At 38.5% G+C, this 26,931-nt stretch overlaps 1 protein-coding gene across 2 annotated transcripts in view; it reads right to left on the reverse strand.

Annotated features, from left to right (window-relative positions):
* ppp1r16b (protein phosphatase 1, regulatory subunit 16B) overlaps positions 1-21,276 on the reverse strand; it is a 152,411-nt gene extending 131,135 nt beyond the window's left edge. The window contains exon 1 of one of the 2 annotated variants that reach the window (XM_030134285.1): positions 21,103-21,276. The gene's annotated coding sequence lies outside the window, so the exon portion shown is untranslated. Of the gene's footprint in view, positions 1-20,695; positions 21,069-21,102 lie in introns of those variants that run through there. The other variant, XM_030134286.1, reaches the window with a different exon arrangement.
* Between the last annotated feature and the right edge of the window lie 5,655 nt (positions 21,277-26,931).

Here is a 26,931-nt window from a genome sequence, read left to right on the forward strand (position 1 = left end):
GGTCCTGGGTTCAATTCCAACACCAGTCGACGGGGGGTGGGACCTTTCTGTGTGGAGTTTGCACGTTCTCCCCGTGTCTGCGTGGGTTCTCTCCGGGTACTCCGGCTTCCTCCCACAATCCAAAAACATGCACTAATAGGTTAATTGGTTAATCTAAATTGCCCATAGGTGTGAATGTGAGAGTGATTGTTTGTCTCTGTATGTCAGCCCTGCGATGAACTGGCGACTTGTCCAGGGTGTACCCCGCCTTCGCCCCTATGTAGCTGGGATAGGCTCCAAGCAACCCCCGTGACCCTAGTGAGGATAAAGCGGGTTCAGAAAATGAATGAATGAATGAATTATACAGGTGTATGAACTACCATTAGTCCTACAAAGACAATTTAATGTTTAATCACAGTTATTGATTTGTCATTTAAAGCTGCAGTGCTTTATTGTTTTGTTTAGTGGTCTTTCAGAATATTGTAATTCAAGTGAGGACTTGATACTTCTGTATTTACTCTCAGTTTTTCTGTATTTACTCTCAGTTTTTTCAGGTAACATATGTTCTGCACCCTTATGCCCAGATTTGGACTAACCAGTTGTGTTTCCAGACAGACACAAGGTTAAATATGTAACTGACACATGTGATTACTGATCTCTACTGATCCATCAGATATGACCTGCATGTGACTATCTTGCCTCAACTTGGAAGCTTGGAAATGTGGCTTCGCTTTTTCAATTTTCAGTTTACGGTAGATTTTGGTATTGGTTTATTTTAGATGAAAAGAGGCATAAATCCATAAATGCTAATTATGATACAAATTCAAGACCCAGTTTAGTGACTGCATGAAAAACATTTGAGGTTTATATGGCACTTAATTCTTTATGCACTGATGAATTTAATTTTTAAATTTTTTTTATTTTAAGCCTTTTAAAAGAGAGATGAACTGATTAAATCTGATTAATGTGGATTGATACAATGGGTATGGGCAGAACTGGGCTCTGAAATGTGGCTGTTATTAATATTCTCAACTGGAATAACTGGCTTTGAGGGGGGATAAAGAGGGGAAAATGGTAAAACTGCACCTAGAATCACCAACTTTGATGACTGGTTTGTTGTTCATTTTCAGAGTTATTACTTAACTTTGCCTTTGAGGTCCAATAATCCACACTGTTTATTTGGGTATTCATTGCTTTGCCCGAGGTGCTTCGCTCATCAGTTATCCAGTTTCTTGGTAGTATCGACTAATCATTCAGCTATCTGCTTCTCCCTGCTCCAAACTATCATTCTTTTGAGGGCAGTTAAAGATCCATTGTTGGTCAACCTCTGATAATTATGTGCCAATCTACAGCCCTTTCAGTAGGTCAAAAAAATACTGACATACACACCAAACAACAGACAGCCAGTGACCTTTAATACCCAACGGACATAGTCCAAGCCATGCTGGATGGAAAAATAATTGAGGAACTGACAAATGCCATATATACTTCACCTACAGCACATCCCCTTAAAAACAAACACCGAAACACCTTTCAGCTTTCATCAAGTTGAATTATGCCTCTGATGTTACAAAGTTGACACCAGTCATTATTGAGACAGGCATCAAACTCTGCAGTCACTCAAACAACAAATTGTATGATAGCGTACCCTCCGAGAGGCAAGGATAAACAAATTAATATTTTAGTAAAATCAACTGAAAAAGTGAAAACAGAAATATGCAATAGGGAATGAATCTAAGTTTAAACTGTAAAAACAGCTGACTGTCTTTGACTGTATGACCTCATTCAGGTGTGGTGGAAATGAGTAAAAGGGCAGACTGATGCAAAAACACAGCTCTAGTGTCGTACGTTTGCACTGAATCAACATGTGAAAAGCACAGTTGAAGAGTACGATAACACACAGCGAAAACACACAAACAACTAAACACATTCAAACTTACTGACTGAATAATCATCGGTTCGTTTGTAGCAGAAAGAGAAGCCAAACTAAAGCACTGAGAATGATTTTCCACGGTGCAGACGGTCGCCACAGTGTCAGCGGCAGGTCAGAGGAAGACCAAAGCTCAGATTACCCAGCAGACAGTGTGCAAACTGACGGATTTACATCACTCTTACTCTTTGCACATTGTAAGCCTCTTGTTTGCCTGTATCCGTGCAAGTTGAGGACTGCAGGGAAATAATGATGTGCAACTGAAACCTTCATTGCATCTGTGTTGCATTTTAGCACCGTTTGTGTTTTATCAGGTAATGCAGCTATAGATAACCTTAAAACAAGAAACAAGGTCAGAATCCGTTCTACTCTTGAAATTGTATTACATGTTATCAGAGAAGAAACAAGACATAGAGTAAAATGGACTCATCCTCACAAATCCTCATCATCAATCTTAGCATTTCTAGAGGCAATCTGTTCAAGTGCTCTGATACTTTGGCTGGTTAATGTCTTTTCTACAGAGAAAAAGAAATACCTGAATGTTTCATTTCAGCACTTGCTTCATGGGGAAACAGGAACTGTTTATGAAAGATGCTTGAAAGTTTGAAAGATTTTAAGATTACTGACAATATTATTTGACTGCTTTAGTGTGAATTTGTGGGGAGCAAGCAAAAAAGGAAATAAAAAGAATTTAGTTCACAAATAATCATAACATTTCTTTTGAATTATTTGCAAAGCATCTCTTTGGATCATCTACGATAGTGCATGTAACATACAGTAGCTCAGTCTTTTTCACTGTACTATTACGCATGTTTGCACATCGTTGCCAACTCGGTCAGCATAAAAGCTCATGCAGAGCAGCTGCAGGAATGTGCATCGTCCCTTTAAGTTGTACAATCCTCAGTATCTTGCTCTCTTGTCTGCATGTCTTCAGTCTGTAGGTGATGATAAACCCAATCTATTACACCAGCTCACAGGGCACTAACCTCACAACAACTTGTAATCAGGGGTCACCAACAATGTATTCAAGACCAACACCAGCAGACCATCACTTCTACTCAAATACACTCAATTCAAGCCCCTAAGCAATGATACTGCTAACATGACAAATAGGTAGACCCGTTACTATCATACAGTGACACATCTAAATATCTCCGCTGTTTTCTTACTTTGAAAATGGCCTCAAAGAAGGAAAAAATCAAACTTTCAAAAGTCTTCTCAAAAGTCTTACATAAAATGACTCCTATATCTTTGCATTCATTCTAAAGTGACTGGCTTCTGTGTCATGCTGCATGATTTGAAGATAAAGTGTTGTTGCAGTTATGGTGAGTAAAACTGTGATTTGCCATTTCAATTTGAGTCTACTTTGCTTGGTTATCAAGGAAAGTGGACGGGTTACATTTAGAAATGTACATACATACAACCCTAGACTAGCATAAAAAAATCCAAAACAAAAAACTGTTGGAACTTTCAGTTTGCTTCTTTTACATGGTATCTATTTCTGCTAAATGTCAGGTTGTTTTTATTTTATTTTCCATTTCTGAAATTAGCTCCCCCTCAATCCTTACAAATCTGGCCCTTTTAAATTGTAGCCTGCGATTATACATATTTGCACAGACTGATATTGCAATTTCTACAGTGATTTGATTAATTGTGTAGACTTGCTTCGATCCTGCAGAAATCTTTCCCAAACTGGCACTAAATACTCTGCACAGATCAAACATTTTACTCAAAATTAAGAAACGGTATGCTCTGTTTCATGAGTATCTGAACTCATTTTTACAAGTTTCATCTTGAAATATTTATGACAACTGGCAACACAGGATGTCTGTTGCATTCATTTTTTAAGGGGAGTCCAAGTCTCCAAGGACCTGGCCCCCATCCCCAAATAATTCAGACCCTGCATGTGAAGTTTCAATTGGTGAAATAGTCCACAGGCTACGTTTGGCATATTGTATCACCTCAGACAGCCTCCTGTAGTCTACTGCATAATCCCTTACCCTGCTTACCCACACTTGAACTGAACTGGTAAACACACAGGTGGAAGGACGGGTGAGCAAACTCGGACATTATCCTGCTTGATCCCTCGTGCAACATCCAGACATTAACCCTACGTCCAAAAGGTGCTTCTGTCATGACATGTCACATGGTCAAGACACAGACTTCTTCCATATACAACAGAAGACTTTAGTGTGAACTGCAAATTTCTGCAAAGTCGCAGGTTCTTTTGTATGTAAGAAGTTTCAGTCTTCTCGTGTAGACCAAGTCATCTGTATTCCTGCCTTACAGCCCATTAGGCTAACTGAAGGCATATAATTCACCTCCTTTCACTACCAGCCACTCACAGTAATGATTCATGTCCTGCCATATCCAAAATATAGATTATTTATTCCTCTTACACTTACTTTTTTGGGGGTAACACTGCCTTGTAGTCTCTATCTTTGTTATAGAGAGATGGCTTCTAACTCCTTAAGGTACCTTTTTTTTATATAAATGTACAGCTTTTATTTCACCTGCAGAGTATATTGCTTGCCGTTTCATCAGCAGAACAGCATGTAGGTCTGTGCGTGCAGTGAACAGAGGAGGTTTAAGCCTTACAAACAGAGATCCACAGCCTCCAGTCAGGTTTTCAACCATTCCCGAAATACACAACACTGATCCCTGCACTGCAGCTCAATTCTGAAATGGATAAATGTGTCGGAAATGCAAGGTTTCTGTGGAACCTAGATTTGTGTGTGTGTGTGTGTGTGTGTGTGTGTGTGTGTGGGGGGGGGGGGGGGGGGTGTTTACAAAAGGTCTTTAAACCTGACCTGCAGCCTCTCTTCACTGCAACATTAGAGCATGTTTGGGGCCTGCTGTCCTGGTCCAGGGTGGGGTTATTCGTCCATCTGCTCCATGCCGCACCCTGACATGAGCAACTTTTGTTTATTTTTTTTGTCCAAGCTGTGTGTTTGTTTTGAAAAAGGGTTTGACCACAGCACACCCTGGCCTCTGGGTTCTGAGTGCCCCCCAGTCCATTGCTATTATCCAGATAATCAACAAACACTGGAATATCCTCTTTTTTCCACAGCATTTTTTAAATATTCCTCCTACTCGGTCTTCTCCTGCTCCCTGTCTAGAGCTCTGTCTCACTGTTGAGTCATTTCACCGCCCTAATGATGGTTTGAGTCCCCGGCTAAAACCAAGCCAGAGTAAACAAGGCTCAGACTCAGGCAGCCTGCAGTAAGTGTCACTTCTAATCCACTACTAAACCAAAGACGAGTTTGCATTGAGTATGCACTGTCCCAGTAACTGCAGGCCTGTGCAGTATCAGAGCTGTACATGCCGATTTCTTATTTCACTACACAAAAAAAAAAAAAAAACAATGGAGAAAAAACAACAAAGCTGTGACTGTGAATGTTAGATTCAGAGAGCCACAGGAAGACAAAAAGGATAAAAAGGAGCACATGATCTCCACAAGCTGTTCGTCCTGCTGGACAGTTTTGTGCTTCTCTGTCACTAAGTGCTGTTAAAGCAGCTTAGGTATCACTTAGGGTTTTGTGTGACACACAAAGTAAAAGTTAAGAAACAACAAAAATGTCTCATGGTTAAAAATGGAAGAAGTCGCATGTTTGTATAAGAACAGGGTTTACTTTAGTCTGTGCAGGCCTGCTTTTACCCAGGATTATGTGTAATCCTGGGGAAAAAATCCTGCAGATAAAAAGGGACAAAATCCCATAAAAGATATGCCAGATAAAAAAAAAAAAAACATTAATTAAAAGTGCACTAAATAGGCTAATATTATGTGAAACAACTAAAGTATACCACAGAGATTGTGTTTAGTCAGATGATTAAATATTTATCCATGCAAACCACAGATGTTTCGTTTGAAATTTAGAAACACAGAAATACAGAGGTTATAAGAAAATCCCTTAATATATTAAAGTATCCAAGTTAAGATAAAACCCCAAATCCAATATATGTGGGATGATGTAAAATATGACTGAAAATAGAATGCAATCTTTTGCAAATCTCTATATTAGTCACCATAGACTATAGAAAGCATATCACATGTTCAAACTGAGAATACCATTTTACGAAAATAAGGTCATGTTGATTTTGTTGGCATTAACATATCTCCAAAAAGCTACACCAGCAGCACATGCAGAAGGTGGAGAGAAAGTGAAAGACTCCTCCTGAGTTGGTAGCATCCATGTTGCTAGGCTAGTGAGTTTATTCAAGTCTGTTTACAGTGATTCTTCAGTGTCTGTCTGCTAAAAAAGTGTTGAGCTAGTTCATTTTAATCGGCAGGAAATCATGTTTAGTGTTTTGCTGCCACTGTGTAGTTATGGTGATGGATTTAAAATGAGTTCACTTTGCAGTATGTCTGGATCCTGGGGGGTTATCCTAGTTTATGCATTAACAAGTTATTAATTTATTATGGTATATTCTTCTGTGTTCTGTTGTACCACGTTTACCCTCTTAATCATGTTCTTGTGTTATTGTTATGTGGCATGTGATTTAGCAGAGAGATGGCAGTGAGGCACTGGGCTGACGACGAGATCGTGAGTTAAAGATATTGTGTTAATATATGCTCATAAACTAAAGGCTGTGTAGAAACGGATACAGATGTCTAGCCATTTCTGTTACAAGTAAACAATCCTTGCTGCAATATGTTTGGTCGATTTTGAGATTATGGGTCAAATTATACTAAACTGCATTAATTCCTTGGTGGAGATAAAAATGTTCAAGTTACTCATTTTAGTATTTGGTTTAGACTTTACGGGGGCTACATAAAGTCTATCATAAGTGAACACTGGAGTAGAATTTAAGTCACAAGATTGTGAACTTGTTTTGGGGTGATGTATGTCTTCAGTTTGACACAAGACAGTGCTGTGAAACTTCCAAGTTGGGTAAGTTAGCATCTACAAACTAGGGACGCCAGAGTGTTGACATTTTGTCTATAAACTCTCAATACAATTTTTTTTTTTTTTTTTATTAAATTATCATTTCAGCATCACGTTATTTAACATTTCTTGTCATCTTGTCAGGGTGCAAGTGACAGGAAATAAAAATTTAGTGTCATTTTCTGTACACTTGTCCTTTAATATTAAAGAAATTACAGTATAAATATTTCATAATCCCTTTTCTGGGTAAGGATGAAATGCTAATGAAGGCTGTTGATAAAGTTCAAAGACATCCAACCTCAAATAAATAAGATAGAAACACATGACCTCCTCTGGAGAAGGGAACGAGAGGGTAGGACTGAAACCCAGCAGGAGCAGTGAACCACAGAGAGCAGTATCAGCACTGTATCAGCCCATAAACCAAGATCTGTAGCTTCCTTCCATATCTGTGCCACATCTTTGCTGCCCTGCCCTGCAACTTCTTTAAAGCTATGCTGAATTTGGTGCTGATCAGTCAAGATGCAGGGAGGGGGGTGCCAGCACCATGTCTAGACACTAATAGACATGAAAGATTTTGCTTGTTTTGAGGATTTCTAAAGGGAGGCTTTAAGACAAACTTGTACTAACGCATCAATATTTAATAAGAGGATCCAGCTGTTAACGGTTTTAAAGGGTTCCTGCACTTAAGAAATCAGAGTGAAAAAGCATTGGTTATCAGTAGTTTATAAAAACACTAAAGGTCTCAACATTACTGGTTTACAGAGTGTTTAGTGTTTGTCTATATGTTGTGAAGGTTCCCTTGCAAAGTCTGCCATAGTAAAGAAAAGCCCATTCAGATTGACTGAAATGTGTTCAGCTGTGGTATAATGCTGTATAAAACACACACCTGTCATTGCCTTACATCAGTAGCACTGTAACAGTACAATTGTTTCAAAATGTCAGGTTCTGCTGTAAATCTTGATTTACTGGACTGGGTGTGCATGGAGGGGTGGAAAGAGAAGGAAGATTTTTCAAAAGAGAGAAGAGACACTGAAATCAATGAGAGAGAAAATGAACACCTGGAAAAGTCAAGATTTGGTGTTGCGACTGGTAAACTGAGTGCACAGTTCATTCACTGTTTTCAGACGTAATGTGCCAAGAAGTGTACGAACATTCTGTGACTCTGGCTCAGAAGTTTGAAGAGACATGACAAGGGCTGCAGCTAATGATAATTTTAACAATCGATTAATTCGTAGATTATTTTGGTGACTATTCGATTCATTGGATAAACACCAAAAGACTCAATTCTCAAAGATCAGTATTTAACCCAAAGCAATATAGGCTGCAGACAAGTCACTAATGATTACATCCCCCCAGTGGCTTCGAGTATAGTTAGTGAGCACTAGCCCACTACCTAGACTTGTTATGGCTAGAGACTAGCAAACTATAGTCTCCAACCAGCTACGGGTATAGGCTATCAAACTAGCATTGTATGTATTAGGCCTAGTACCAGTCAATAATAGGTAACGTTAGCCTGGTGGCCTGATAAACGGAGATGGATGAAAACGTTATAATTGCCACAATAGTGTCTAACTAGCTAGCGGGCTAAAGTAATCATGACATGTAGGTTATCTTAAGCTAGGTTTACATTACGTTCCTGGTGGCCACCCGGTTTTGCTTCATGAACAGCACACTACGTTTGGGCCAAATGACGCTTCTGTGGCCACTGGGAACATAATGTAAACCTAGCTTTAACTCTTTCAGTGCCATGGGCCGATTAAATCGGCTTTACGAATACAACCTTTAAAGTGCCACGGGCCGATCAGATCAGCTTTGGAGAACACGCCATATTTGTGTACAAACAAACCATCCACCCCCATTTCTTTCTCACATTTCGATGACGTTCTTTCAAATCTTCTTGCAAATTACGATCAATAATGAATCGGCTGCGTCCGGTGCGTTTTGAATCTAAGTAGCAATCGGTTGGATGTTACCAAGCGGTTTTTGACCAAGGAAGAGCTCGCGTTTCGTTTTCTGCTTGGGAAATTTTATGAATGAATTTATGAATGAAATCATATGCAAATTAGATGGCCATTTTGTAGTAATATCGTAAACACAGCGATCTGTTAAAACAGTCCCATCTGCTAGAAAATGAGTTCTGATGACGATTCAGACTTCGATTATAAAAACGACGCGAAATACTGAAAAACGGCTAAATTCTGTGGGACTTTTAAGGCTTATTAGCCCCTTAACTGTCTGGCACCGAAAGAGTTAAAAATCTGGTTCGGCATCCAAAGTCTCAGCCATGCTGCTCTGTGTTTTCCTCTGTTACACTACACAGAATGCGGGTATGCTTCAATACTAATGTGTTCAAGACTCGACGAATCAACTGCCAAATTCATTGCCAACTCTTTTAAGAATCGATTTGGATCGACTGAATCAATTTGTTGTTATGTAACCATAACTATATAAGTTTTCCTGTCGTTTTCTCTGGTTTCTGGAGGCTTAGGCTTTGTCTGATGTCTTTTTGTTGTGTGTGTGACTATAAGCTCTATATTTTTGCATCATTGTGAAGTAACTTGATTACAATATTGACAATATCTAGATGAACTAAACACTAATGTACACTTTCTTGTATATACAGCAGAGGTTTTTCATTAATTACCTCGTCTGCAGCGGACTCATCAGAGTTCGGATCAGAGATTTATAATGAATGAAAAATATTTCACACTACCATAACTCAAAGCATCTTTGTAAATCAGACTCGCTGAACGTCAGAGTTCAGAAGCCTCACCTGCAGCAGACAGACTTGCAGTAATTCCTAATCTTTACTTCTTCAGCAGTGACAAAGCAACACATTACACAAACTCTAGAGGGTAATGCAGGCAGGAACCAAATGCTTTAGCACAGAAAACTAAAATAATCTCACCATAACCTAGTGACCTGTGGAACAGGCTAGTAAAATGCTCTCTCTAAAATACTGTAATTACACTGAAAAATGGGACCTTAAAACAGATGTTAGCAAAGTAGAAAGTTTTGACAGTATTATTTATCTTTTTAATGACAAAATCTGTACAGTCCCTCTGAAAAATAGATCATATAATAAATTAAGATCAATCAGGATCTGCCTTAAACTTAGCCTAAGTGCACACTGCTTCAACAACTGAACAATAATTATCCAGGTAAATGCTAATAACCTCTACGTCTTAGTATCAAACATCAGTTCATCAGTGGTCTGGACTATGTAGTATCAAAATGTCTTGGCATTTAATATCTAAAGAGTAAATCTCATCAAGTAATTAGCCTAGATATCAGTAGGTAAGGTGGACACTCCAAACCATATATTCACATTCACATACAAGATATGCAAAGGCTCACTAGAGAAAAACAAAACATTACAATGCACAAACAGCAAATGTTGACACACATTCACATTAACACACATTTCAGCTGCAGTCTTGGCACATCCAGGCACAAGGGAGCACAGTCGATCCTGGTCCAATGGGTGCAGGGTGCAGACAGCAACAGACCACAAAACAAGCCAGACATTAAAAGGCCCATCTCAAACAGCAGAGGAGAATTCAGAAAAACAGCCTTCAAAAAGCGCATGCACACGCATGCACATGCATGCACATGCATGCGCACACACACGCACACACACACACACACACACACACACACAGGGACCATCTCAACAACACTTTCAATGTTGGCAGAATTCAGTCTTTGAAGTTCACCAGCTGTGTTCCTCGAATGTAAGAGGCATTTTGCTGATCAGGAGAGCAGAATCAAAGAATGACATAGAGAAAATAAGTAGTTCAACGCATCACATGTAAATTTTTTTTTTTTTTTAATAAAGGCAGAAAGCAATGTTTGATGATATATGATGAACCTATCTTAAACAGAGCACTAATGCATTCATAGGACTTCAGGAAAATATGGGTTTCCATGTGCCAAAGTCAAACTAAAGTAGACAGGGTGACTGCGCTTCCCACAACAATGTGAGGAAAAAACCTTTACAATGCCCCCCCGGGTGACACGTCTTCCTGAGCACAGAGCACACAACACAAACACTATGAGTTCACTTCCTGTTCACAATGCGTCACCGACTCCAATTGGTGGCTTCTTTTCTCAACACACTATCTGCACAAGACTGGGCTTCTATGTAGAAATGTGCACAGAGCTACCAATACATGAGGATCACAAACGGATCTAAAAGCACTGAGTCATAAAGGACGCACTGCAAGCATGAAGGCCATGACGACATACAATTTACTTTTGCTTCAATGGAAGCGACAATGTTCTTTATGCGATGTTAATATGAGGAATTGGAGGTCTAGAGGAGACTCAGTCAGGATGCATGTTTTAAACATGAGGTTACTAGGCTATACTATATTAAGATAAGTCTTTAATGATTGCACCATGGGGAAATTACACAGTTGGCAGCAGCAAATATAAAAATAAAGCACAGGGAAGACAAAAAATATACAGCTGTGAAAAAATATTAAGAGAAAAAAGTAATCTGCTATTTATATAAGTATTCATATCAATTTTGATTAAAAGGTAAATATTATATACATATTTACAATGTGTTTGCACATGGGCATGGTGTGATATGAGATGGGGGTTTAGAGTCTGATGGCTGTAAGAAAGAATGATCTGTGGTATCGATCCTTCTTCCATTGGAGGTGTCAAAGGGACTTTAGCGACTATTTATTCAATCATTTGTTGTTTTAAGGACTGCATAAGCTCAAGTCTTTATGTGGAATGAAACCTTCACAAAATACCTGGTCCAGGAACTATGAACAGTTTCATGAATGCGTAACTCATCTGGGAAGTATTTTTTTCTTTTTATCTCAGCTTTAAAAATTACAGCATGAGGACATAAGGAAAATCTCCCCCTAGAGTTAACATAATCTTCCTGCTACAAAAGTAGTGTAAGCCCTTCAATCTGCTTTACTAGCCGCCCCTCGCTCTTCTCTCACTCTGAACACTGAAGTTGTAAACTGCAGTAGCATTATCACAAATGTTGACACTCATGCATCTAATCACACAATTTTGTCCTGATGACGCAACTATATAAATAGAACGTGGTGTGTCTGTGTTGGAGGGCAAACACTAATAAAGGTTAATGTGGTTTTTGTTCTTGTTCTGTTGTATAGCTACTACAACTGATGTTATACCAATTAAAATATATGTTTGAGGTATCCTTGCAGATGTGGACCACCTATTTTCAGCATCATATCCACATAAATCATAAAAATGACCTGCAGTGGCCCACCAACCCTGATTAGTTCTCATGTTAATTACAGGGTTCAAAAATAACACAAAATAATCATAAAACTTACGTTCTGATACCAGTTGCAGGGCAATTTGATTCTAGTGTTTATTAATAGGTAATATGCCTTACTGTATGGAAGTGACTGGGATCCTGTTTGTATTGTGTTTTAACTTTTAAAGCAAAATGTAACAAATATATATGAATTTACTCATCTAATTTGCCGATAGTAGACAGATTGATCATTTGTAGTAAGTTAATAAAACTCCTGTTGTTGTAATTGTTATTTTTGTCTCTACTGCCATAATTTCCACACACCCTAAAACATGTTTTTGTGCCTAAACCCAACCAAACCAAACCTTAATTTAAAGCTGGGCAAAATGGAGAAATATCATACATGATAAACCTTTGCGGTAGAATCACAATCCACAATCTATCAGTTTTCTCACATCTTATAAGATGTAGGCGAGTTGCAAACCAATTAAGAACTGAAGAAGTCTCTTGGATGAGAGATGAAATGTTTTCAAAAGAGCTAAACTAGTCCAGTTGAACAGAGAAGAACTACCAAGAAGTACAAACAAATTAAGTTTTCCTGTAGGTTTCGCTGATTTCTGGAGAATTAGGCTTTGTGCTGTTGTATCTGACTGGAACCCTGCATCATTTTGGATTAACTTTATTGAAATATTGATAACATCTAGATGCAGTAAACATTAGTCAACATTTATTTTTTGTGTTATATGCACAGCTGCAGTGTTTCCATTAATTATCTAGACTGTGGCATACTAATTTGTCTCAGAGTTTTAGAATGAATCAATAACATTTTTAGACTCCATTAAGCATCTACATCAGACTCTGCAAGTCAAGAAGGACTAAACTTGAACACTTTACAGACAATGAGGAATTGCTATAAACAGGCTGAAATAAACGCTCTCCGTAAAACACTGTAATTACAGTGATAAAAGCTCTTACAAAATGAGTGCAAACCGACCTGGAAACTTTTCCATCTCTTTTTCATCCCTCTGAAAAAAAATCCTATTCCACATTAGGACTGATCACAATCTAAGAAAATTTGATTGTCCATCCCTACATTAACCGTGATGTCATTACGACATACTGTATGTGAAATACACATCTAGTATTTATCTTTTAACGATATGTGTGGTATTTCATGTTTGCAACTTTATGAGTGTGTTATTTTGGAACTGGCAATCAACATATTTCTGTAATTTAAGTATGACAATGTTGCGCCATAAAACATATATATATATATATATATATATATATATATACATAAAGAACATAAACAACTGAGGTGGTTTGTGAGGGGGTTGCAATGGTCCAGAGTCTTAAGGACATCAAGATAAAATAGCTGGAACTGGGTGGTTTCTGTTATTATACTTATACTGTTATAATACGTATGAGTTTTCATCCATTCAATAATCACAGTAGAGAAACTCTGGCCCACTAAGCAGTCACATAAATTTACTCAACATTTTAATCCGAACACAAAACCCCAGCACAGTTTCATTTCTGCAAGGAAAATCTACCACTTGGACAGAGGCCATTTGCAAATGAAGAGTTTGGAAAACAAACAAATCTAAACATAAGCAGATACAGACCGGGCAGGTGGCGGCTCGGTGTTGACGCTCATCTCCACAAAACAATGACGTTGGTGCTTTTATCTTCTCAGCAAGTGATCACATGAGGGGTTCGGATATCCCTGCAACCCAACAGCAGGGGACCAATCACTGCAGCCACTGATCACTTAAGTTTCTGAGCAGCCTGAAACCCCAGATTAAGGCAAAACCTGAGTGAAATGATAATTAACATGCTTAAAATGGTCGAATTTGGCCTCAAACTACTGCTGCACTTCTTCTACCTTTTTTGAGAAGAACTACAGATAAAAGAGTAAACACATCCCTCTACTTCTCAATCAAAATATTTTCTCCTGGTTGACACTGCAACATTTAACCCAAAAATGCCCAGTGCTACTTTTGTGGCAGTGCCCAAATGAATGTTTCTCCACATTTAACCTTTTTTAGGTGATTTATCATCATTTATTGTAATATTATCTTCATTTTGCATTTTTTTTTCCCATTGAAAATCAGGTATTTTCCTATATTTAATTCATTGATCATGTAGATGTTTATAAAAGCTCAGAGTAAAGTTGAGGATTATTATATCAAAAACAGAAAAAACTGAAGAAAAAATGACTTTTTCAGCCTAGATATCATCAATTGTACATAAAAACAAGTGTCTCCATTCACTGTCATTTATCAAACTCCATGGGTTTTGCTGGTGAATCAATGTTGTAGAAGATGACGGTGTTTCCATGTTCACTACAGAGCCTCTGAATGCCCAAATCGGTCATATCTGATGACCATGAAAAGATGACAAACTGCATTTACACCAATTATTTACATGTATTGATAGGACTAGTGAAACAAAAGGTAGGTTATTAAATATTGCACATCAGTAGACGATTTTGGTCAGTGGTGGATGTTTGGGTCTGTATGGGTTAATGATGATAAATACAACCAAAATTACTTGCTTGATAATTTCAGTAATTCTGTCTATCAAGCTAAACCTTTTTTAATACTAAATGGGAAGGAAAAACTCAACTCAGACATGTGGATGAAAAAAAACACATCTTACAGAAATAACCAGGAAATGGGTCAGTGGAGTTTGAGGGCCTCTTAAGTGGCCTTGATAGCTGCCCCAAGATTTTCCCGTCTCCGTATTAAGACGGTAGATTAGAGGACAGCGCCGGTTTGCTCGCTGTAATCAGAATGCTGATCTAGCGTAATCGCTTTTTCAATAGTAAGCAAGCATACTGGTTGGAATCACGGCTCAGAGAAGACGTCTTAACCAGCAGGAGGCCAGAGAACAGATTTCTTATTCAAGCAGAGGGAATGTCCACGAGGGCTGGCGAAAAGGAAGTTGTAATAAAAGCAAAAAGGACATTAAACCAGTTCTTTAGAGGTAGTGTGTTGTGCTGGTTTGCCTTACTTTGATGTCAGTTCCTGGCACCACTCAAAGTCGTATTTAGGGATAAGTGAAGCCTCTGTTTCAGTGTGCCTTCTGGGCTGCTTCTTTTTCAATATTTTATGAGCAACAGCCAAATCACCGTGTCGGAATAATTAAACATCAGTTAGGGTACAAAACTACAGAGAATATATTATGAAGGCGGCTCATCAGCGTAGGGGGAAGTGCAGGAGGAGATCACAGACAGCTCCTTGAAACATTCTGGAGGAATCGACTTCTGCCATTACACCTTATACAGCCCAATAATTTATTGTCTGAAATACCAGAAGAGCTGCTGGTTGTAACGTGAGGACTGTGGTGCGAATGTCCAAAGTAGTTTGTATGTTAGTCTGTGGGGGGGGGGGGGGGGGGGGGGCATAACAACACAGAGACATGCTACTTTGTGTGGTTTTTGGGGTTTTGTTAAGGGTAAGTTTAGAGGAAGAAATAAAGCTGTTAATTTTGTTTGACTGCACCAACATATTGTTTTAGATGAGGATGAGACTGGTGCTCCAGGAAATCAGAGTATTTTCAAATTAACAACGACAACAACAAATAAACAAACACTCACGAAGTAGATGGGTATTTGTACCTTTTAAAGTAGATCTAAATTATTATTACCGTTAAAAAGATTTTCTGATTCAAAGCGGTCATCCATTGAATAATGCAATATGGATTAATAAAATGCTGAGATTGATTTTTTTTAATATATGCTTTTCCTTGGGTGAGTATAGGTCAATCTGTAAAACCATTAGTCACCTCAGCGCCTATGAAATTACTGGTTTGGCTGTTGTTGGTCACATGTAATAAAAAGTGCATTAATAAAACTACACTGGGTACAATTCTCACCAAGTTCTACGGTTTCTTGTATATCTTAAAGCATTATTTTTGTATCTTTCATTAGTCATATGCATCTCATCGTGGGGATAAATAGTGTATCTCATCTTCTAATGATAACAAACTGTAACTGTAACTGAAACATCCCTATGGAATGGATTGATAATTGGATGAACCTTGTACATGCATTGGGAAAATTTGGGTATTTACTATTATTGATGAAATAGAATACCTCTGATTTAAAGTCCTAACCCCCCAGTAGCTGGATTTCCACTATATCCCAATTATTTCATAAACTATTTTGGAGTAAAGAAACTAGGCTGTGTTGTTTCATCAGCAGGTGGCGCTGTAAGCTATGGTACACATGGCTCATGAGTACAAGAAATAGTGTTCTGTTGTTTCCATCTAAAATGGCTGTGATGTCTTCTTCCATAGATTATTCAGAGGAATAATTCAGTTTCCTAATCAATCCACATGTCCTGTTGTACCAGGCACAAAAACTCAGAGTTCAATGGAATAGCTCTAGATCAGTCAGCTGATCAGTCACATGAGGAAAAAGGTGTTTGAGGCTCTATTTTTACTGTTACATCTCACCACTGTACTTCGTTCAGTTCAGACCTTGACTTGTTTGGTTTATTATTTATTTATTTATTTACTATAACTATTATTATTTATTTATTCATTTTGTTGTTTGTTTGCTTATCAATCATTTATGTACCAGTAGTTATATTTTGTTGGTTGATTTTTGTTTTAATTTCACTGTTGACATGTTCGAAATAAAGATTTTATTCATTCATACAGATGTTGTACATAGCAGCAGTCAATTTGTGACAATTCAATCTTTTCCTATTGTCTATTCTGTCTGCTCCCCCCAAATAGCACACTGGTTGATATGCTCTCCAGTACATTGTTCCATTTCAGAGTTGAAGACTAAAGACCACTTCTATCTCAGATATAGCCCACAGCTCATAACTCTGATCATGTGTAAAAACCCTTAAAATTCAAGCTGAAGTGACTGACAAACCATCTGTAGTGAGGGCTTCACTTGTGAATATCACATGTTGTCACATAAAAACAAAACAATACAGTGTATGTTGGCCAGATAGAAGACTTCTGCTTAAGACCCAAGGTGCATGATTGAAGCAGACAGTGCCTTTAGGAAATCAAACATTACAATGTTTGTGATGCAGACCTGCAAGTCATTTCCAGGAGCCTCTTTGTATCCACACATACACTCAAATGCTCTCTTGTATTTGTGCACATACAGCTAAATCCTATTTTTCAAATCCAAGCCAAGTGTCAAATCTGTTATGGCTGTACAAAGCAGAAAATGGCAATGCTGCATGTAAGGAATTCAAAACATGTACTGTGTCCATCACTCCTTTGACCATTAGCACACAGTATCATTCAGCACTGATTACATTTTTGGTTTATGATCACTTTAAACATACTATTGCAAAGCAGTATAAAAACACACAATAAACTTGATTCTCCCCTTAACATCAACATACAGCTGTAGAGAAGGTTCTGAGGTACTAATTTTTATGCAAACACTGAGGCCAACACTCATTTAATCAAGTTAACTTCCCTTAACAACAAGGTAGAAAGCAAATGTTGGATAGCAGATCCAGTCCATGCGTTCAGTTCACCATCCTTTAGATACTGCAGGCATTGCATTTAGTGATTCTTTTATTTAGGCCTTAATGAATGCAGTTTTTCTAACCAAAGGTTAAGACAAATGGCACAGCCGTTGAGGTGTGCTCACTCGGTACTGCAGTGTACACTCATCCATGACCACATGCACTATAATTACAGAGGGAATGACATTCAGCTCATCCCAGATTTCATTAATGTTAGTCCACAAAGCTTGTTCACCAGTCTGAAACCCCAAGTCAGAGTCAAGTCTCAAGTGACGTCTGACTCACAGGAAGTTCTCTGCTGGAATAACCCAGGCACCAATCGACAGTTTAGTAAATATTATCCTCCCTTTCCACTATCTGCACATTACGTTTTCAAAGCCCACCTCATGATATAAAACAAAAACAATCTGCAAAGTATCCCCTACATTTAATGTCAGACAACCATCCTCCAGAGCCAGGGTCTGATTGGGGTTTCTACCTGTTAAAAGGACTTTTTCCTCACCACTGTCGCCAAGTGTTTGCTCCTGGAGGATTCTGTTGGGTGTGTGTGCATTGGCTTGTCAAAAGTCTGGTCTTGACCATCTATAAATGTAAAGTGTCATGACATAATTTTTGTTATGATTTGGTACTATATAAATAAAGCTTGATTGATTGATTGCCTACATGCTAAAAATGACAAATTTAGATGAAGATATGGATTGTGCATTAACATGAGTCTCCCTGGTTCCTTGTGGTGTTCTGTTTCGCAGGGACTAAGCCACTTCATCATTAAGGCTGGCCACCCTACATGCAAATTTTGCACCAAAACAAGTACCACCTCCTATAGTTTTTGTAAAGGCACAGTCGCTGCGTCCTTGGCTCAGTGCCATCCAAGACGACTGTGATTGGCTTAAAGAAACAGAAACAAGTCAAAGAGGTTTTTCTCCCTATTCCAGACTGATAATGGGTTCAGCCAGATCTTTCTCCTGAGCTGACACAGAACTAAAGCGCACTGTGGAGAGAGGTCTGGCTATTCAAGACCATGGAGTGTACAATTTAAATGCAAGCCCCATCTCTGACGTATGTTTTGCATGAGGTCAGATTGTTGCAACTCCAACAGCCCATTTCTAACATGAGCCGACAGCCGATGCAGACACAGAGTGGAACAGCAGGAGAGAGCGTTCACGACGTCTCCACACATCAAACATTTAAAAAGCCAACACATCCAGGCACGGATACTTCCTACCTTACCAAAGTGTATGCCTGGCACACATCAAGTCCAATACAGCAATTGAGGCTCTCATTCTTTTTCCGCGTGTGTGAACATAGAGGGTGAATGGGAGCAGAAGGAAACAGAGGTCTGAACAGTTCAGTTTTTCTGTCTTTATGGCACTGAGGAGGCTATTGATTATTTTATCCATTCTAGCACTGCACTTCTTTCTAATACTTACTTGACTGGTCATTTACAGATCTGCACAATATGGAGAAAATCTACAATGTGTCATATTTAGTACTGCAGAAAGAATCAGAGGTGTGAATTTTTACTGGCCTCATGATTTGACAATGACTCAGCTGTCAACATATGGAAATCAGGAAAGCAGTGGTTCTCGGTGCATGTATCACATCCTCAATTATCTAGACTTCCATAAATGTCTTACACCTCAGTTAATAGCAAGCAGTGTGACTCCATTTTTATCCAGAAATTACTTTCAAAAATAATACCATAAAAGTGACCTACTTAACTTACACATTACCACCACACATCACTCCTTTTGTGGTCAGGGTCTACCCTACCATTATGAGACTTTTGCACAGCACCTAAAATGAAGAAACAGAAGAAATTTGCTTTGACGTCACTACCACTTCATACTAATGATTGCTCGTAAGTATTTAATATTTCTTTAAACAATTTCTTAAATATTGTTTAGCTAAATAACAATAACAAAAGAACAGCCACAGCATCATTCTTCAGTGCTGTATAAGTAAAAATTAATATTCACTGGCCTCATGTTTCAATAATTAAGTCAACATTGCAGTGCATCTTTCAACTGATATATTTACACACCTCTAGTAACAATAAAACTCAAGACAGATAAATCAACGCTCCAGTCTACATCAATCAATATGATTGGACAAACAAAGTGAACACTTGGACCAGGCCCCCGCATCTGGCAACTCAAACTTACACATCGTTAGCCCCATAGCATAATTGCCCAAGTTATTTTTTTTCCCATGACATAGCCAAAGATACAAAATGAAGGAGCAGTGTTAGGAGAGGAAAGTTTGGCAGATATCACAATTTGGCCAAAAATATGACTTAGGCATGTATGCTATGAGGCTAACACCCTGCATAGTGTGTGTGGTGTGACACAAAACTATTCATAGTGACCCTGGTGAATAAAAATACGATTTATTGGTCCACGTGAGTCACCTATCAACCTATCATGATCAAAACACACTCTCTGAAACACCAGCCTATGGAAAATGGTGATTGGAGTTTGGAAAATAATGTGTAATATCCATCTGCCAACATCAACCCGACTGACAATTATTTGCTGTTCTATCCTCTTAAATCTATCAGATTAGCCAAATATAAGATGATGATCAAATACAGTCCAGCAAATGCAAAACACAGAAAATCCTATTGCAGTTATTTGGACTCATGTCACGATTTCAGTTAGAACGGAGGGATTTGCTGGGTTCTACAGCAGAAAAACATGTTCTCACACTTGGATAATGTAGTTGGTAGGCCTTACCACCTGTAGAACCATGTATGTTGACATGTAGGGACACATTTGGACATTTTGGCCACTTGCCTATAGAGCAATTTCTATGATGTGGATTAGGAATTGGTGTGTAAGTAGGACAAACCAAGCTATTTGAAGACTGGATTCTGAAAACCTAGATGTAGTTCCTCGTGGCTGATCAATGGAGTGACTGACAAAGATCATCTGTGCACAAGCCGCACATACACTCTAGTCTACCGCAGATACGGACTCAATGGCGCACACACAAGACAACACTTTAGGATGTGCACATATTTTCATTTCAGAAGTTAAGCGTCAAACTGTGCTCCTCCCTTTGCTGACTTCAGTTCGCAGAAACCTAAACATTTACAGCTCAATCTCACTTCTTTGAGTCATAGAGTAAAAACTCCACACACCTTTAGGCATTGAAAGCGTTTCAAAGTGCGTCCAAATGTCCCATTAACGGCTTCAAAGTGGCTCGGTAAGGCTGTTGGAGGAAAACCATGTGTAACATGACGGCGGCGGAACGCCACATCCCCGGGAGGATGTTCAACTCTGAATTACAGGCGACAGCAACGGAAATGATGGTTTTCTTCGGTTCAGGTTCGGGTTATGAAGGCGTTTGTTGACCCTCGGAGGCGGTAAAGTCAGCTAGCTACAACTGCTCCAACAAGAACAGGAGTCGGAACATGCCTCTAATGCCTGACTGCCGCTTTTCCTCCGCTCACAAGAAGAAGAAAAAAGCCTTTTCCCTCCGTTTAGTTCCAAATACTCCGCCGTTTATCCCCGAAAACTGCAACATGTGAACATTAGTGCCACTCACCTCACTTCTGGTGGACACGGAGGAGGCGGACAGAGGAGCACGAGCTGATATCCCCCAGGTTTCAACTTGTCCCGTTAGTAGAGACACGGAGCTGAAGGAGGCTCAGTGTGTGAGTGTGAGTGTATGAGAGAGAGAGAGTGTGTGTGTGTGCCTGTACGGGAGTGTGTGTCCGCAGAGTCCCTCTCTCCTCTCCCAACACAGTCACTCCTCGAAGGCGGAGCTGGAGCAGGAGGAGGAGACTGAGGCACGGTGTGGGCTCACCGCGCGCCAGGGCTGGAGACAAGGGGGGGGGGCCGGGACCCGCAGGGGCCCCAACACCAAGGTTATTATTGTTGACGAAAACTAATGAAATGATGGAAACTAGTTTTGAAAAAAACATTTTCGGTTACTGAAATACATAAAAACTATAATTAAAAGAAAAAAACAATAACTAAGTGAAACTGTACCCCGTGCTTACAAAACTAAAGTCTATGACGGCTAAAATTTGCTTAGAGGTCTTATTTATGTCTTTGTGCATAAGAAATCAATATAAGTTAATCCCCAAAGGAACTTTGTGTTGGTAAATGCAAGTTATGCAAATTTACAGGATTTCAGTTCTGTTGCAACATGTTGATGGTCATATGAACTATGTTTTCAGGTCAAAAATGTCCAATTTCATCACAATTAATGCTATATTTTCATGTCACAAATGGCCAAGTTATATTTTAACTGAATTTACCTGAAAAACAAATATTCTATTCTTTTAGATTCCCCAGTTTTTCTTACAAGATTATATACTACATATCACATGTTTTATTTTTACAGGTTGCAATATGGAGTATGGTGCTGATCTATCCTGCTTATGTTACGCGAAAACATACATTAAGAATGTCACATGTCACTTTTTAAATCAACAGTTTTCTCATAATAAGCATTTTTATGAAGAAATAACAATTCTATATTGTTATTTACTCTTTAGTATGATGATAAACTATACAATAAATAATTATGATACTAGTTTTTGCTCAGGGATCATTTCTGGAATGGTGACATGGCTGCTGAGCATCAGTATGATGGGATCTGTAACAACCATGTCACATCAGTCCACTGCCACATTTTGTGTTTTTGTTAAGCTGTTATTGTTTTAGATCCACAATACTAACTTTTATGAATAAGAGGATAATTAGCAATAGTAAGTATATAAGTTTATTACTAATAAAATACTGGTACTGACCAGATCATCATGGGTAATGTCACGTCTGTCCACTGTCACGTCCGTCCACCAGCAAAAGTTTTCACATACACATGCTGTTCAAAATCCAATATTTCTGAAAATATAGCTTCCACTGTCAAATAATATCAGTAGTCTGTGCACAAATGTATTAGCATTATTGCAACACAGTTCTATGCATTTCTTACAACTTTTTTTTTTTTGACAAAAATGGCCACTCATTTGACCCCCTAAGTAAATTTTAGTCAATAAAAATTATGGATAAAATTCCCTTAGTTTTTTTGTGTTTGTCAATGTCAGACTGATATGAAATTGATTTATTTTGCCCCAGGAATTGTAGCTGGCGGCACCATACGGCACCTCACGGTCCGTCATCTCTCCTCACTTGTGGTTTAGCGTTGGCTGCCCGTCCCCACCCTACCTGGCAACATGCAGACTAAAGTTGGGAGAAAGCAGCAGTGTCCTGTATGGGATTTTTTTTAGTTATGTGCAAGTCAGGCTATTTTTTTTCGAACCGAGGGTCCTGCTTTTGCGGAATTATTTGACCCACCTCGGAAAAAAAGTGACTTTTTTTTACCTGACCTGCAGGTAACCCGTGGGTCCCACGGGTAACCCAATGATCTGCACATCACTAATACTAATGCAGTGTGAATGATAGTACTTAAATGCATGGTGCTGAAGGGATGGATTTGAAAATGGGAAATGGATTTATTAACAGAAAGACAGAAAGGGGAACAAATAGATAAACCTGGTGCAGTGGTCAGTCCAGTAGGAAAGGATATTAGAAGAGGTCCAGGTTTTTGTAGGTGGTGAGGTACAATGACCCAGCCACAGAAAAGAACCTTGTATACAGTCCAGGCTCTGCAGCTCGCAGCAGGTGGATGTGATGGGAGCCTGATTGTAAGGGAGGGGTCCGCGGCCATGCCGGAGCGGACTGTGACATAATCATCAAATAATATAAAATATAACAGGCTACATATCGCTAAATATTTTAACCTGCTATAGTGAATTTATACATGATACTGTACATATTTTTGTATCTCTGCTCAATCAATGACCTAAGTCTATCAATACATGTAAATAATTGAGGTAAAGTGCATTTGTCAGCTTTTCAGCACCTTCAAGTGTCTTTTTCATATACTGTATGACAATAGTCTCCGTAATGAACACGAGTCAGTGAATTAAATATAGGAAAATATCAGAATTTCCCTGAAAAGGACCCACAAAAATAGGTCTGGGTCTTTATTGGTTAATGCAGACAAATAATAACTTAGACTATATAAACATAAGCAACGCCTTAAAAGTAAGAAGAAAGTATCCTGCACCCTGGTGGTTAGTTGCAGTATTGGTCTTAGACGCTGTCCACTATTGGGGCAGTACATTGGTATTATAGTGGTTAAGATGTCTGCTTCCCAGCACGAAGGTTCTGGGTTTAACTTTCAGTAAGACCAGATCCTTTATATGTTGCATTCCAATAAGCCTTTCAGCTATTTGCATGTTGTACATTGTTTCTGTGCTGTTACATCTTTTATAATTCTTTCCATGCCGTCCAGTTTCCTCCAGGTCCTCTAGTTTCCCCCATCACCCAAAACAGGTACATTTAGTTTTATTCTTCCATTAGTGTCCCTGACCACAGTACTGATGATAATCCAGAGTTGGTCCCTGAATGCTGCTCCTAATGTGTGCTAATGCTAATGCTAATTCTAGGTACTGTGTGTGTGTGTTTCGATGAGTAAAATGCAGAGACCAAATTTCCCTACAAGGATAATAAAGCAAGTTAATAATCTAAATCTTTTAAGCTATTGATCTCCCAACAAAACGTTCTACAAGGGTGTGACAACCCAGGGGCAAGGACCTCATCTCCAAAATGAGGCCAGTGAGTAAGTATCTTAAAGTTATAATACCACTGACGACAACTGGGGACCTTCAAAAATCCCTGGCTACCAGAGACTTATACTGCACGTCTCTATAAAAAAGTTAATTCTTTTTCAAGGAGTCATTCCAGTCTCATCCATTTTATTTGGAAGCTCATCTAAGTGATCTGGTGGTCCATCTTTAAATGTTTCCAATGTTGATAGATCACAGGTCAAGTAGAAACTTTGGTGTTTAGTGTGGCTTCACTTCTTTGATCCATGTGACAATTTGCTCACTTGCAGGATAAGACTTGAGGAGTTTCTGTTTACTTAATAAACTACATTTTTCCCGAAAGAAAGTTCGACTGTTGTTGTTGTTAATATGTTCCACAGCAAAACAGTAAAATGCTGTTGTTACCTAGCTTGATGAAGTTTACACTTTTTCAGAGTCAGTAAGCTAGCATTTAGTATTAGCTCAACTGTTTGTCAGGCTCCCACAGTTCTGTCCCAAGGTGTCCAAATATGGTCACTTCTTGCTCTGCCAACATGGCAATGACCAAATCACAAACTCACGTCCTCAGAATGACAGTTATGAAGAAATGGGTAACCTCAAGGTTTATCCATCCACTAATTGTATACTGTCTATGATCTTTTCCCAATAAGTACCAGAACCCTGATTTATTCTACACATGTGTGAAAATAACACATTAGAACAGGGGTGTCAAACTCATTTTAGTTCAGGGGCCATATCCTCCCAATATGATCTGCAGTGGGCCGGACCAGTAAATTAATAATATAATAATATATAAATAATGCCAACTCCAAACATCTCAATATGCTTTAAAGTGAAAAAAGTTAAATTACATTATGGAAATGTTTACATCTATAAACTATTCTTTTAAAAATGTGACTAACATGAACAACCATGAAAAAACTGACATTTATTAAGAAAAATAAGTGCAATTTTAACTATATTCTGCCTCTGCTTATCATTTGTAAATGTGCATTTCAACTTACAGATCACAATGGATCTGCAACTCCACAAAACGTTTTAGTAAATGGCAGAATATTGGTAAAATTACACTTACTTCTTTTAGGACATTTCTAGTTTTTCATATTTTTTGTGAAAGGCTGGTTTGTAAATTTACACATTTTCATGGAATTTCCCTTTTTTACAAAGGTTTTTATGGTCGCATTTTACTGATCTGACCCACTAAAGACTAAAGTAGAGCTTTATATGGGCCCTAAAGTAAAAGGATTGACTGTTTATATCTTCAGTGTAATTTTTGCCTTTCACAAATTCATCCTACGGGCTGGATTGGACCCTTTAGTGGACCGGATTTTGGCTCCCTGTGCATTAGAGAGAAAGAGAATGTATGTTAGATTACAAATGGTAATGTAGATGATTAAATGTTTTCTGTTTACAAATATATGTTTTTTTCTATTATGGAGAGCATCTAATATACTGACATAGAAGATTAGCTACATTTTCTTTAAGTAAATTCAACTTTATTGTCACATAGATCACAGCGGTAGAATGAACAGTATCTATACCAAGATGGTGCTGTACACATATGAATGTAGACAAACAAGATCTAAATACAACAATATTACACTAATATTGCTTTTTTTTTTTTTTATTGGTAACTAACATTGTATGACTAGAATTATTGCCTGTTAAATTTTTTTTGCAGTTGTTTTTTCTCCTCCAGATAAGATTTGGGTTGAGTTTCTCATGAGAGCTTGTTGCCTAAACAGAGACAGGCCTCAAACAGAGTACATTTTCTCCTGATCTGTGCATCTTCAAAATTCAAATTCAATGTCAGGATATTGCAAATATAAGACGCTTGTGGAAAATGGGTCCATTACTTACTTTGATGACTTGTGGCTGAAAGAATCGATTGAAATCTGTAAATCAACAGTCATTTAATTTAGTGTTTCCCAGACTGTCAGGCCAGTGGAGAAACCACATGCCATTGAAGCAGAAAGTCACACTCCAATGAGACACCTTGTTTTTGAGGATCTTTGGCTCACCCTAATATAAAGAATGATACTACAAAGACCAAACAGGGTTTTTTTGTTGTTGTTGTTTGTTTGTTTGTTTTTTGCTGTAAAGATGGATATTTTAACATGGGCATGCACTGGAGACTGACTCACCTTTAAAGCTAGTCTTAAGTGAACATTGATTTAAACTGCAGTTTTTGATGCTTCCATGCTGGCTTCATCTTCAGCTCTGGCTATTGCCTCCTGAATTTAACCCAGCTATTTATGTAATCACTGCAGCTCCATAAATTAGCCCCATCTATATCATAAAAGCCAAGAGGCCTCTGCGTGCATTTGTGTGTGTCCAAGAATTCACACAAAATCCTGAAATAGCTGATTGCTGCAGTTTGGCATACTTTTGTATTTTTGGTCAAGGAATAGACTAACAAAAACAATAAGTTGGTAGGACCAATATTTTAGGAGATATTAATAATTTTGGAATACAATAGCCTTACAATCACGTTTCCATGGCGAGAATGTTTTGGCGGTGACTGCCTGACATATGCGGTACAGCATGCATGAATACACAACAGCATAAAAAGTACCACATTTAGAACCCGTGGATCCTTGAGGATTCTGTTGGGTTTCTGTAAACTGGCTTGAGAGTCTGGTTTTGAATGGCTCTATATGTAATGTGTCATGAGATAACTTTTGTTATGACATGGCGCTATATAAATAAAATTTGATTGATTGATTGATTGATTGATTGATTGATCCCCACAG

Source organism: Sphaeramia orbicularis, chromosome 5 (genome assembly GCF_902148855.1).
Source record: "Sphaeramia orbicularis chromosome 5, fSphaOr1.1, whole genome shotgun sequence".
NCBI lineage: Eukaryota > Metazoa > Chordata > Actinopteri > Kurtiformes > Apogonidae > Sphaeramia > Sphaeramia orbicularis.